This window comes from Silene latifolia, chromosome X (genome assembly GCF_048544455.1).
Source record: "Silene latifolia isolate original U9 population chromosome X, ASM4854445v1, whole genome shotgun sequence".
In the NCBI taxonomy this organism is placed as follows: Eukaryota; Viridiplantae; Streptophyta; class Magnoliopsida; order Caryophyllales; family Caryophyllaceae; genus Silene; species Silene latifolia.
The window spans coordinates 255390803-255405263 of NC_133537.1; the positions used below are offsets into that span (position 1 = coordinate 255390803).

Consider the following 14461-nt stretch of genomic DNA (forward strand, 5'->3'; position numbering starts at 1 on the left):
AAAACAAATTATAAATGAGTTAGAACTAACTAGGTTTAATTATGGAGATAGAAACGAACTGAAAGATACGATAGACTGGAAATAAACATGTACAAAAGTCGAATTCTAGAGACTTGATATGAACAAATCGAATCTCCAAAACCCGGGTTTGATTTAATGACGAAAACTCGCAAATATCGATTATTAGGGATTTAAGTCGGAAATAGTATGATAAATATTAAGAATGTATTAAAATCTATTATGTATGAATGAAAGAAAGAAAATAAGAAATTAAAAGGGAAAGAATGAAACCAACAGAGAACTGAGGAAGAAGAAGAAGAGCAGAAACTGCGGCAGCCTCTGGAAGAGGCGCAGCAGTTGCTGCGTTTCTTCTCGACGTCTGGTTACTGCTGATCCGTAAAAGCAGTTTAATAATAGGGTTTTATAAGTCTGTTTTAAGCATAATCTTGACGTAAATCTTACATTAATTGGTACAAAAATAAAATACAATAAAAAAGATGGGATTTACACCCTCAGACTTACATGTTTGACGAAACGAGATTAACTAAGTGATGTGACTCATATTTGAGCACATTTAGTCCCCGAATTAACCTCGTTCCTATGCTTTATAGCACATAAATTGGTCATTTACTATCTTTAGTTTCCCATTTTGCATATTCTTTGAGGTTATGTGTCCTTGGTAGGAGAGGATGGCTAACCTTGTATTTAAGAGGCGGAATGGAGCTAAATTGATCGCATCTAATGACCAAGCATCAAAGAGAAGATAACACTAGAAGGCCTAAATAGATAATAAAGTGAAATGGGCAATGTCGAAAGGATACTTGCATCCCCAACGCGATCCTTGCGGATTGTTAAGGAGGAAAAAGAAGAGAAGTTGTCTGCCCAGGAATCCGAGCGGATCAGGCACGATCCGGGCGTCTCACAACAGCACGATCCGTGCGTCTTGTGCCCAAGACGAGAGGATTGCAATGCAAGGAGCCGAGCGTCTTCCCCTGGATTTGAGCGAATCCTAAGTCAGAGAGCCCGTGCCACAGCACAGGACGGGCAGATCGTGGCAAGACTAGCACGGGAATCTGCTCATTTCCTTCGGGAGGAGCATTTCCTCAACTTTTCTTAGGGTCTTAATAGTCATTTAAGCTCTTAGTAACCCTAATCTTTTTACCTAATCTTTAGTATAAATACTCCTTTGCACTACTTAGATTGGCATGCTCTCTTGAGCAATAAAAATCCATCCCTAATCACTTTGTAATTCTCTCAAATTAGTCTTAATTTAGTTGTAATACAATTTCTCAATATTAAGCAATCTTAATCTTTCCTTAATTTATCTATTGTTCTTCCTTTATTTTGGGTAATTAGAAGATTATTTGGGTTTATTTGGTGGATTGACAACCTTCCATCAATCATCAAGTACTTTTATTATTCTTTGCTTTATTATTTGGAATCATCTTCATAGGTATAATTATCTCTTAACCTTGTTTAATTATTGTTAATCACTTTTATTTATTCATCATGTTTTGCCTTGTTAGTATGATTGACAACCTTATTAGCATGCTAAACTTGATCATGAGTGAGTAGTTTCCTTAGCTAGGGTTAATGGGGAATTAGGGGAAACCAACATGGGGAATGATTCATGCTTAATCTAATATGTTTTCATACTTAAATTGCTTGCTTGTTATGATTTCAACTTATGTACATGTTATGTTTGATGAAATGCGAGCCTATGAATCCTTGCATTTTTTACACATCGCCTATCTTTTCAATGAGGCTTGTAAGCTTATACACCAACTCGAGTCTCATTAGACCATACATATAGTTGAATAGGAAGGATTAAGTCGACTTGTAGCTGTTGTACAATCTAATCGATTCGGCCCCGAGACCCAAACCTTCCTAGGGATTGTAAGCTTGTACACCAATTCGACCCTATCACAACAATAAGTTCTTGCTATATAATAGAGAACATGTTTGTATGATCAACTCCCATGAATCCCCTATGAACCCATGACACCCTAGTGCCTTTAATCAATTGTTTACAACCCCTTTATTTACCTTGCTTTGTTTTCATTAATTTACTTTCATCTTGTTGATTAGTTTAGTTGATCTCCTATCTCAAACCCAAATTGTGACACCCTAAGACACAACCATTTGCAATTGAGAATCCTACATCAATACCCGTCCCTTGGGATCCGACCTTTACTTGCCTATTTGCTAAGAGTAGTTCGCAAAGTTATAAATATTGTTTAGGTTGGTAACTTTTGACGACGAGTTTAAACCGGACCAAAAATGGCGCCGTTGCCGGGGACGGTGTTAACTTGATTTGATTTTCATTAATTGTTTTTAGTTGTGTCTTTCTTTACCTTGGGGAAGTCAATCTCCTCAAGGTTGTTCTAATTGTTTTCAAGTTGTTTGATATTTTGCATGACTAGGAGATCACAAGGTAATCTATTACCTATTAATCTTGAAATTGAAAGAACCTTAACCAACAATAGAAGAGTTGCTAGAGGTACTTTAAGAGGTATTGGAGAGATTGTGGACATTCAACCAAATAATAATGAGTTTACTAATCCTTTTGCAAGAGAAGGAGAGGACAACCCAATACAAAATCCACCACAAAATCACCCCCCAATGCCTAAATTTTTATCACATTCCGTACCAACTGCGGAGAACCTACCAAATGGTACTCCTACACCACCACATTTAACCGGTAATTTCATTGCCATATCCGCATTCATACAACTAGTTGAGAGAAGTCAATTTGGAGGGATTCCTAGTGAAGACCGTCATTCACATATGGAGACTTTTTGTGACTATTGTGATGCGATTTCTCAAACCGTAGTTACTCAAGACCAAATCCGATGGGTATTATTTCCTTTTTCTTTGATTGGTACCGCAAAGCAATGGTTGAAGAGTCTAGACAAGACTACCCTTGGTATTGATTCATGGAAGAAGTTGGCACTTGCTTTCTACAAGAAATTCTATCCTCCGGAGAAGACTAACATGTTGAGAGCCCAAATTACCGGGTTCAAGCAAAGGGATGAGGAATCAATGTATGAAGCATGGGAGAGATTTTAGGACACTTGTCGTTCTTGTCCACACCATGGACTTAGCGAGTGGTTCCTTGTGCAACAATTTTTGAATGGTCTATATGAAGACTCCCGCAACATTCTCAATATGGGATCTAATGGTATGTTTACCGAAGATGATGAAAATCAAACATGGGTCAAAATTGAAGAGATGGCGGTTCATAATTCGCAATATAGTAGGCCTCGAAAGGCTACTAGAGGAGGAAAACATGAGGTAGATTCCATCACTCAATTGGGTGCTCAACTAAGTGCTCATATTGACACCATAAATTTGAAGTTTGAGAAGGTCATGGCTAAGCTTGATGAAGCTTCCAAATCACCCAAACAACATGTTAATGCTATGGTGGCATCATCCTCAATTCCAAGAGGAGTATGTGAGAGTTGTGGAACTTTGGGACATGATCAAAGTGAATGTAGGGGAACAAGTGAACAAGTGAATGCTTTCCAAGCATACAAGAGTGGCACCCCTTATTCCAACTATTACAATGAGAATACGAAATTCCATCCCAATATTTCATACAAAAGCCAAAATGTTCAAAACCCTCAACCAACATACACCCCAACTCCAATGAGAAATCAAGTTCAAATACCCTTTTACAACCAAAGCCAAGGTTATCAAAATCAACCCTCTTATAGTCAATCCAATGATCAAGGCTTTGATGTTCAAAAAGCGGTCCTCCAAATGCAAAAGAATCAACACGAATTTTTCACCCAAATGCAAAAAGATAGCCAAGCCAAAGACATCACCATAAACAACATACTAGCCCACACCAAAATGCTAGACACCCAAATGTCTCAATTAGCATCTTCTAGCTCTCAAAGACAAAAGGGGCAATTACCACCTCAAAGTAATCCCCCAAGACATGAGTCGGTTAGTGCCATCCATTTGAGGAGTGGTACAAGGTATGAAGGGCCGAAGAAGATAATTGATGAAGACATTGTGGATGCTAGTAACAAGCAAAGAGTTATGGAGAACTCTAAGGAAGAAGAAGAACCCACCATCCAAAAAGTTTCAAAGAAGGAGAATGAAGAGAAGGCTAAGGAAAAAGAGCCTATTGTGATTAGACTTCCATTCCCAAGTCGTCAAGCTAAGCCTAAGTTTGATGAACAACTTGGAAAGTTCATAGAGATTGTGAAGAACTTAGAAGTCTCAATCCTATTCACGGAATTGATCAATCATGTTCCGGCCTATGCAAAGTACATGAAAGACATTCTTACAAAGAAGAAATCCATCCGGAAGTTAGAGACTATTGCATTCACTAAAGTGAGTAGTGCTATTCGTCAAGGAAGTTCACCTCCAAAACTCAAAGAGCCGGGAAGTTTCTCTATTCCATGCACCATTGGCGACACTACAATCAACAAAGCATTATGTGACCTTGGAGCAAGTGTAAGTGTCATGCCATACTCGGTATGCAAGAGGCTAGGAATGGGAGAGCTCAAGTGCACTAATATTACTCTCCAAATGGCGGATCGATGAACAAAGATACCTTTAGGAGTATGGGAGGATGTGCCCGTGAGAATTGGCAAGTTCTTCATCCCGATAGACTTTATCATTGTAGACATGGAGGAGGATTCCAACATTCCTATCATCCTAGGAAGACTTTTCTTGCACACCGCGGGAGCGGTAATTGATGTGAAAAATGGAGAGCTTACACTTGAAGTAGGGGATGAGACAATCACTTTTAACCTTGACAAGACAATGAGAGCTCCCCGACTACATGAGCCATGTTTCAAGATTGATTATTGGTCGTGATCCCTCGTGAGGGGTTTGGTTTTCAGTACTTGTCGTTAGGAGAACCTAGACCAAAACACAATTTATAACTTCACAAACAACTCTACAATTAGTAAAGAGGCAAGTAAAGGTCGGATCCCAAGGGACGGGAATTGAGATGAGATTTTCTATTGCAACTAGTGGTGTCTAAGGGTGTCACAATTTGGGGTTTGAAGTAGAAGATCACTAAACTAAATAGCAATGAAAGTAAACAAGCAAGATGAATTAAAAGGGATGTAAACAATTGATAAAAAGCACTAGGGTGTCATGGGGTCATATGGGATTCATGGGAATTGATCATACAAACATATTCTCAAATTATAAGCAAGCAATTATTGTTGTGATGGATCGAGTTGGTTTATATCTTACAATCCTAGGAAAGTTTGGGTCCCGGAGCCGAATCGATTAGATTGTACAACACTTACAAGTCGACTTAATCTTCCCTACTCAACTATATGCATGGTCTAATGAGACTCGAGTTAGTTTATGTCTTACAAGTCTCATTGAAAAGATAGGTGATGGGTAAAAAATGCAAGGATTCATAGGCTCGCATTTCATCAAACATAACATGTGCATAAGTTGAGATCACAACAAGCAAGCGAATAAACTATGAAAACATATTAGATTAAGCATGAATCATTCCCCATGTTGGTTTCCCCTAATTACCCATTAACCCTAGCTAAGGAAACTACTCACTCATTATCATGTTGAACATGCTAGCAAGGTTGTCAATCATACCAACAAAGTAAAACATGATGAATAAATGAAGATAATTAACAATAATTGAAAAGGGATTAAGAGAATTATACCTACTAATGATTCCAATAATAAAGCAAAGAATAATAGAAGTACTTAATGCTTGATTGGAAGGTTGTCAATCTCCCAATAATAACCCAAATAATCTTCAATTACCCAAAATAAAGGATGAACAAGAGAGAGATTAAGGAAATAAAACTTCTATTAAAACTTGATTAAATGTTGATTACAAGATTAAAGAGAGATTTGATTGATATTAACTACACTAAAGATTGCTAAGAAGAACATGCTCTTCTAATTAGACTAATGGGGTATTTATAGTGGGGATTAGGTACATAAATTAGGGTTTACTAAGGGCTTAAATGACGATTAAGTCCTTGAGGAATCGCCGGTCTCTAGGGAGACTCCGGTCTCTTTTTAGCCGGTCTTAGAAAAGATGCGCATCCTTCCTTGAAGTTGTAGAAGACGAAAAGGCTGTCAGGGAATCCGGGCGTCTTAAGCACGGGACGGGCGAATTTGGGTGTTTCTGGATGGGCGTCCAGAGGGGGAAGACGGGCGGATTGTGGAGGTTTTGGCCGAGTCCAGCTGAGGAAGACGCTCGGATTATAGGCCTCGGACGGGCGGATTCAGGGCCATCCGCTCGGCTTGTCTTACAGCTTCATTCCTTCTTCTTTTCTTCCTTTTTCTTCCTAGAATCCTTGAGGATTTCCTCGGGGATGCAATGATCTTTTCTCATCATTGCCCATCTACTATAGTATGTACAAGGGCCTTCTAATCTTGTCTCTCCTTGATGCTTGGTCATTGAATTCAATCAATTTAGCCTCATTTTGCCATGAAAATGCAAGGTTTGCACTCCTTTCCTACCAAGGACACAAAACCTCAAAGAATATGCAAAACAAAGGACTAAATACAATAAATGACCCAAATATGCACTAAAAAGCATGGGGACAAGGCTAATTCGGGGACTAAATGTGCTTAAATTATGGTCACATCAAATATCCCCAAACCGAACCTTTGCTCGTCCCGAGTAAAGAGGTGACAAAGACTAGGACCATTATTTAAACTAACCTAATAACATAGCCGATATGAGACAATTAACGGGTCTCACTCCGCCCCTTCAACTCACAACAAGACAACCATGAGGTAGGATGCCTTCTTGCAAGACAAGGTGGGTCTTGCCAAAATGGCGACACATCCAAACATTAAACCACACAAAATCAAGTAATGGATGCATCTACAAAATAATAGACACTTTCCTCATCTAAGTGGCGGAAATTATCTACAAGGGAAGCAATTCAAGGGTACACACTCCTTCATAGATGCAATTTCTTCAAACTACTAAGCCTAGAAGGATACCCATAAATCACCTCCAAATTGTGTCAAGCTAGGGTACCTTTGTCCTCAATCATTAAATTATTTTGTCAAGAGTAGACTCCCTATGGTGTTAGAAACACTGGAGGATTGCGGAATTCCCCCTCTTGCCTAGACAAGAAGAAGGGTCGTCCCCTCTCTACCATGCACAAAAATGGATACGATGGATAAAGGGATCGATAGAATTTGAGTTTCACTTTGGGAGTTTGCTTTTGTTTTTGTTTCCCCCCCCCCCCAATTTCTTGTGGCATATAACATTTGAGAACACTTTCTTTTTGCCATTTCTTTTGATTTTTGGCATTTCAATACTTGACAACTTTTTAACTTTTCTTTGCATTTCTTTTGAACATTTTCAAAGTCACCCCATATGTAGTGAGAGTGCCTTATATTTGAAGCTTTAGGAGTCTATTTTTGCTCCTCTTTTCATTTGATGCATTTTTGCAAACTTTCTTTCACTTTTCATTTCATTGAACTCAAATTAATTTCTTTTTGTGCCCATTCCCTTTGATGACAAAAATGTGGTAGATCATGGATGATGGATGCATGGTTTCAAGGGTCACCTTGGAATAAACGGTAGCCAAGGAGTTATCACACCACAAGGTACTCTTGACTAGGCCTTAAACCATGGGTCAAAGGATACTAGCATGACACATCCTAGGGTGTTTTACAAGTATTCTAACAAGCAAAGTCTTAAGAAGAAAAAGCATCTACTAGGGCCTATGTACACTTGTCAAGCTTCCCAAGTAGACGGTTTCGCAAAATTTTTCTAACATGCAACTACATGCCATGATGCAACTAGCATATAAACATCCTAATGCAAATGATTCTACCAACTAGTATGTCATATAAACTAAATGCAAGTCCTAGATTCACATTGTTATACCGCGTCAATCAAAATAAAGCCACATAGTCATTAACATAAAGAGGAAAAAGGAGATTGGAAAGATCATACCATGTGGTCTTCATGATCCTCATGTCTCGGATGTGGCGTAGTCAATCAATGTGAACAAGGATAGAACAAACACAATGTATACAACAATATATACATGAGTACACTACAAAGGAAATAAACTTGTTTTAAGATTTTCAAATTTTTTCAATTTTTTATGGTTTTTCGAATTTTTTTGATTTTTTCGGATTTTTGAATAAAAGTTAAGTTAGAATTCCCCATCCCCACACTAATATGGGCATTGTCCTCAATGGCCAAAATGATGGGAAATTATGCAAACATGATGCATGGATTCTACACTAAATGCAAGCTATACTAATCTACACTACATGATGCATGGGTTTTTGTTTATGACGGAGAGCGTAATTTAGATTACCTCCCATTGCGTATGCATGTACTTCCCCAAACCGAGATAGACATTATTTCTAATGTCCTAAAGTTGGGGGTAGTTCATGCACACAAGATACAATGCATGAAACTAAATTTATCATTTTGGATTTTCAAAAGTGGGAACAATTAAATAAGAACATCTCAATGGGGCCGAGATGTTAGTCCTCTATGTTGCTAGGACTCTCCAACCAAAGACAAAATCAAATATTGTACAAGTTAACAAAACATAAACTTCTTTCATGAAAATTGCAAATAAAGAGAAGAGATGAGGAAACTTCACTTAAGCTTGAGATGGGTGCCTCACGCCCGCTCCATCTAGCTATGAAGAGATCCTCTAGAGATCGCCGTTATCTCCCTCTAGATCACTATCCCATATTTCCTTGGATGCATCACTTGTATTCGGGTCCATGAACTCGTCCTCTTCACTACCAAGCTCCACCGTGTCCCCACCGCAAGACTTGTCGCTCCCTTCCTCTTCTCGCCCGTTTGCCCCTTCATTTGCCCTCTCCGAATTGGGGAAGAGTAAATCCAATTGTGCCCAAGAGGGAAAGGCTCCCACCTCACGAATCTCTCCTCTTTGAATCATATCGTGGTATTGAGGATAGAGTGCATAATAATTGTCCACGGTAGCTTCATATTGTCGGAAGTGCAAATCTTGTAGAATTCCCGTTACAAAGTCATCACGGGGAAGGATAAAGGGGTTGGGATGGTTGTACGGTTGATAAGGAAATGGGTAGGGTTGGGATCACTTCCTTTCGTTATCCACTTGATTCTTTTATCAACCCCCTCAAGGGTTATCCAATGATGATGAATAAGAAGAAGGTCTTCATTTATCCTTGTATTTCCAGAAAGAGGAGCATACTCATTATTCTCATTGAATTTTGGATTGAAATGCTTTGCAATCTTGGTAATGAGCCCTCCATTAACAATGTGTTTCATCCCATCATCATCACCATTCCTAAACTTTGCCCATTTTTCGAGTAGTACAAGAGGCGCATTGAAGTGGTACCCACCCCTTCCTTGGATATTGTGATAAGACTCCATGAACACAAGATCAAGTTCGTTCACTATTGCCGGGTCTCGGCGAGCAAGTATAGTGCCGGAAAGGAGCCGGTAAGTAAGTCTCAAAATAAGATTTTGGATGTGCATGGAAAGCTAGACACTCCTCGATGTACATGAAATCTCGGCCGGTCATGGCCCTCCATAGGGGTGCAACACTATATCTCTTCGGTTTTGATCTCCGGGTAGGCGAGACATCGAGACCAAGCACATTAGCAAATTCCACTAGAGTCATCATTCTTGAAACACTTTCCAACCTAAATTCTATGCATATTGTTCTATTCAAGGTTGTAATTTTCAAGAAGCTCAAAAATTCAAGCACAAGGGATCGGTAAGTTTGCTCATGCATGTGGAAAAGGGTAGAGAGACCAAACAACTCAAAAAGAGCTTTCATTTGGTGATAAATCCCAAGTTTCTTTAAAGTACTATGACATAAAAACTTAGTAGGGAGAATGTTCTTACGAAGAAGCCGGTGGAAAACGAGTCTTTGCACATCATTGATGAATTTAACATTTGAGAAGTCATCAAGCCTTATAAGATCCACAATTTCTTCATGCTCCCTTCTTAAGGTGTTGATGTGGGAGGTAGAAGAACTTCCTCTTACCCTTGGTCTTCTTCTATCCCTAAAGAACGATCCCTTCGGTGGCATTCTTTGATTGTTGAGCTGGAATTTTTGATTTGTTAAAGTATAAAGATGCTCTTTGTGGATTGAATGTTGCCTTTGGAACCCTAGAAAATTGGGGCTTTTTGATTTTGTGGGGTAAAAGAGTGATTGGGATATGCTTTGGAGTCATAAGGAGGTGGGTTTTTATAATACAAGTGGAAGGAAGGGTGATGTGTCACAAATTGTGTGGTGGGGTGTAATAAAATTAGGAAAAATCGGGGTTGATTTACCGCAGGAAGACGAGCGGATTCGCGCACAAGACGCACAGATTCCAGCATTTCGAGACGAGCGGATTTAAGGGAAGACGCTCGGATTCTGTGACAGTAACTTTTCTTAAAATGCATTGGCAAAAAGACGAGCGTCTTTCTGCAAAGACGAGCGGATTCCTTAAGACGAGCGTCTTCTTTGCTGGGACGCTCAGATTCTTCAACAGTCCCAAAATTTCAATTTTACAGTTCAATTGGACGGACGGATTTTGCCAAAGACGCTCGGATTCCCTAAAGACGAGCGGATTCTCAGAAATATGGACGTCTTTGTACAAACCGAGCGGACTCTCTCTTTAGACGCTCGGGTTCCCTGCTGCGGGTTTCTTTTGATTTTCCATGTCTTCAATAAATGCTTCCCCACACTTGAACATTGGTTTCTTCCTTCATTCAAAATTCATTAGTGACCCTCCCTCACTTACTCTCATGGAAAGAATTTATGATTATGATAAAGGAAAATGCAACAAAATTATCAATACAAGTTAGAGGGTTAGTATATTTACAAGTGGTGGTTTAGGGAGGACTCCACCAAACTCTCCCTTTGATGGTTCTTTCAAGGATGAGATGGCCCGAGGTAGGTGACCTCGACCTCTCCAATAAATGCTCCCTCATAGTATGGCTTCAATCTTTGACCATTGACTTTGAATTTGCTTCCATTTTCCGCCTTGATTTCAAAATCCCCTTATTTTCCGACTTCGGTGATCACATAGGGACCCATCCATCTAGAGTTCAATTTTCCCGGAAAAAGTCGATAGCGGGAATTGAATAGGAGGACTTTATCCCCCTTGTGCAAGGCTTTTTGCTTAATCCTTTTGTCATGGAGCAATCTTGTCCTTTCCTTGTAGATCTTGGCATTCTCATATGATTGTAGTCGGAATTCCTCCAACTCTTGAATTTGAATCATCCTCTTTTGACCACTCAATTTGAGATCAAGGTTAAGTGCTCGAATTGCCCAAAAAGCTTTGTACTCCAATTCGATTGGCAAATGGCATACTTTTCCATAAACAAGCTTGTAAGGGGAGGCTCCTATGGGAGTTTTATAGGCCGTCCTATAAGCCCAAAGAGCGTCATCAAGCTTTGTGCTCCAATCCTTTCAGGTCTTGTTCACAACTTTCTCAAGGATTTGCTTGATCTCTGTATTTGAAACTTCAAATTGACCGCTTGTTTGAGGATGGTATCCTAAGCCGGTTCTATGTTGAACACCATATTTGGTCAAAAGAGATGCGAGTTTCTTTTCATGAAAATGCGTTCCTCCATCACTTATGATTGCTCTAGGAACTCCAAATCTTGGGAAGATTATTTTCTTGAAGAGCTTGGTGACCGTTTTTGCATCATCGTTTGGAGTGGCAATTGCCTCCACCCATTTTGAGACGTAGTCTACGGCCACAAGGATATACTTATTCCCATTGGATGTCACAAACGGACCTTGGTAGTCGATCCCCCAAACATCGAAGATCTCCACCTCTAGTATGCCCCTTTGTGGCATTTCGTTCCTCCAAGAGATATTCCCTGTTCTTTGACAAGCATCACAATGAATGATGAATTCCCTTGTATCTTGAAACATTGTAGGCCAATAGAAGCCCGATTGAAGAATTTTTGCAATGGTCCTCCTTGCTCCATGGTGCCCACCGTAGGGTGATGAGTGACACCCTTCCAAGATTTCTTGGACTTCCCATTGAGGGATGCATCTCCGGTAGAGCCCATCACTACACTCTTTGTAGAGGTTTGTGTCATCCCAAAAGTACCTCTTTACTTCGAATAAGAACCTCTTCCTTTGGTTGTAGTTCAAGTTTGGAGGGAGTACCCTTCCAACAATATAGTTGGCATAATCGGCAAACCATGGAGTGATGTGCCTTTCAAGTTGTGTTTGAATGGCCATCAAGATATCGTCGGGAAATGAGTCATTGATCGGTGTTTCTCCTTGTTCATCATGAAACCGGATCCTTGACAAGTGATCCGCCACTACATTTTCGGCTCCTTTTTTGTCTCTTATTTCCAAGTCAAATTCTTGAAAAAGCAAAATCCATCTCAACAACCTTGGTTTGGCCTCTTTCTTTATCAAGAGATGTCGGAGAGCACGGTGATCCGAAAAGACAATCACCTTGGATCCAAGTAAGTAGGAACAGAATTTGTCCAAAGCATAGACAATGGCAAGAAGCTCTTTCTCGGTGGTATCATAGTTAACTTGGTAGGGATCAAGAGTCTTGCTTATATAATAGATGGCATGAAGAGCTCTTCCTACCCGTTGGCCAAGAACCGCTCCAACGGCGTAGTTACTAACATCACACATAATCTCGAACGGTAGTTCCCAATTCGGAGGTTGAATGATCGGTGCCGAGATTAGTGCTTCCTTGATTCTATTAAAGGCTTCAACACACTCATCAGTGAAATGGAATTGGGCATCTTTAAGTAAGAGTTGAGTGAGGGGTTTCGCTATTTTTGAAAAATCTTTTATGAAACGGCGATAGAAACCCGCGTGGCCGAGAAAACTTCTCACCCCTCTAACATTCACGGGAGGTGGGAGTTTCTCTATAACTTCAACCTTAGCCTTATCGACCTCGATGCCCTTTTCCGAAATTAAATGACCCAAAACAATTCCTTCATTGACCATGAAGTGACACTTTTCCCAATTTAAAACAAGACTAACATCTTCACATTTTTGCAATACAAGTGAAAGATTATGCAAACATGAGTCGAAGTCCTTTCCATAAACGCTAAAATCATCCATAAAAACTTCCATTATGGTCTCTAGGTAGTCGGAGAAGACACTCATCATGCATCTTTGGAAAGTGGCGGGGGCGTTACATAAGCCAAAAGGCATTCTCCTATATGCAAAAATACCATAAGGGCATGTGAAGGTGGTCTTATGTTGGTCATCCATGTGTATAGGGATTTGGAAGAATCCCGAATACCCGTCAAGGTAACAAAATAATTTGTTGGAGGCTAACCTCTCAAGCATTTGGTCAATGAATGGTAGGGGGAAATGATCCTTTCTTGTTGCGGAATTCAATTTTCGATAGTCAATACACATACGCGAACCGGTGATCTTCCTTGTGGGTATTAACTCATTCTTTTCGTTTGTCACCACCGTGGTACCTCCTTTCTTAGGTACCACTTGAACGGGGCTAACCCACAAAGTGTCCGATATGGGATATATGATTCCCGCATCAAGCAATTTCATAACCTCTCCCTTGACAACTTCTTGCATGTGGGGGTTTAATCTTCTTTGAGGTTGAATGGTAGGTTTATGGTCCTCCTCTAGATGAATTCTATGCATGCAAAAGTTGGGACTTATCCCCTTAAGGTCATCTAGACTATAACCTATAGCCTTCTCATGTTGTTTCAACACATCAAGCAATTTTCCCAATTGGTTTTCATCAAGTCTATCATTAACAATCACGGGTTTGGTCTTTGATTCATCAAGGTAAGCATATTTCAAATTTGGGGGCAGGGGTTTTAGAGTAGGGGTTTGTACCTCACTTTCCTCCCTTGGAGGTTCATTGAGAATTTGCTCCATCTCCATTAGACATTCCATTCTCATTGCATATTCAACTTGTTCTTCATTCTTATCAACCTCATCACATTCGAATTCCATGACGAATTCCTCTTGCTCTTGAGCTTGTAAGATGTCTTCTAGGATGGATTGCTCATCTTCTATAGGTTGACATGCTTCCACAAGGATGTTATGTACCAATTCGGATTGTGCATGAGTAAGTTCTTTGTTAGCTAGAGCGGCCTCAAAAAGATCTACCTCCAATTCCCAATACATATTTTTAGCCTCACATGCTTCCAAGCCCTCCAATGCTTGCATGGGATCTTTGAAGAAAGGTATACTTAAGTGGTCCTCTACAAAACAATCTATAAGGTCCATCTTGCAAAATATCAAACAACTTGAAAATAGTTAGAACAAACCTTGAGGAGTTTTACTTCCCCAAGGCAAAGAAAGACACAACTAATAACAATACAAGAAAATCTAAATCAAGTTAACACCGTCCCCGGCAACGGCGCCATTTTTGGTCGTGATCCCTCGTGAGGGGTTTAGTTTTCAGTACTTGTCGTTAGGAGTGTTGGAGTAAGTGTCCCCGACAATAATGCGATCACAATTGTCGATCATATTGATCACATATTTAAATCTCATATCAAGAATACGAAAGGGAT

General features: G+C 39.8%; 1 non-coding gene across 1 annotated transcript; it reads right to left on the bottom strand.

The window, feature by feature from the left end:
* Window positions 1-2994: 2994 nt before the first annotated feature.
* On the bottom strand, window positions 2995-3101 carry LOC141625672 (small nucleolar RNA R71). Its single transcript, XR_012535440.1, has one exon. It is a non-coding gene; the product is annotated as a small nucleolar RNA R71 (small nucleolar RNA).
* Window positions 3102-14461: the final 11360 nt, after the last annotated feature.